Source organism: Meleagris gallopavo, chromosome 1, assembly GCF_000146605.3.
Source record: "Meleagris gallopavo isolate NT-WF06-2002-E0010 breed Aviagen turkey brand Nicholas breeding stock chromosome 1, Turkey_5.1, whole genome shotgun sequence".
Classification (NCBI taxonomy): Eukaryota; Metazoa; Chordata; class Aves; order Galliformes; family Phasianidae; genus Meleagris; species Meleagris gallopavo.
This window is the reverse complement of record NC_015011.2, coordinates 70735210-70735741: the sequence shown is the minus strand read 5'-3', so window position 1 is coordinate 70735741 and position 532 is coordinate 70735210.

Here is a 532-nt window from a genome sequence, read left to right as displayed (position 1 = left end):
GAGGGGGTGGCAGGGGAAATCCGGAGGGTTGTGGGGGGCTTCTATGGGGCGGAAGGGGAGTCTGGGGGAGACCATAGGGGAGTGATGGGGGAGAAGAGGAGAGTGGGATGGACGTCTGTGCAGTCGAAAAAGAGTCTGGGGGGAAACTTTGTGGGTTGTGTGGGGGGAAAGGGGTGAACAGAGTCTCTACGAGGCAGGAAGGGCATCTGGGGGTGGAGGGAGGGGTGGGAGGGAAGAGCCAGGGCTTGTGGGTTGTGGCTTCTATTGGGCAGAACAGGGGTCCGGCTGGGGGGATTGGAGGTCCAAATGAGGTCAAAATGACTCCAGGGGTCAGTGAGCAGCGCACAGGGGGGTACAGGGGACTCTAGGGGTCAGGAAAAGGGGCCAGGAGGTGGGGGGAGAAGGGAGGACACGGGACCCTGGGAGTCAACGAGAGGGGAATGGGGGCTGGTAGGAGACTCTAGGGATCGGAACGGGGGAATTGGAGGAGGGCACTCGGGGGGAGGAGAGGGGGATTCGTGGGGGGTCAGGA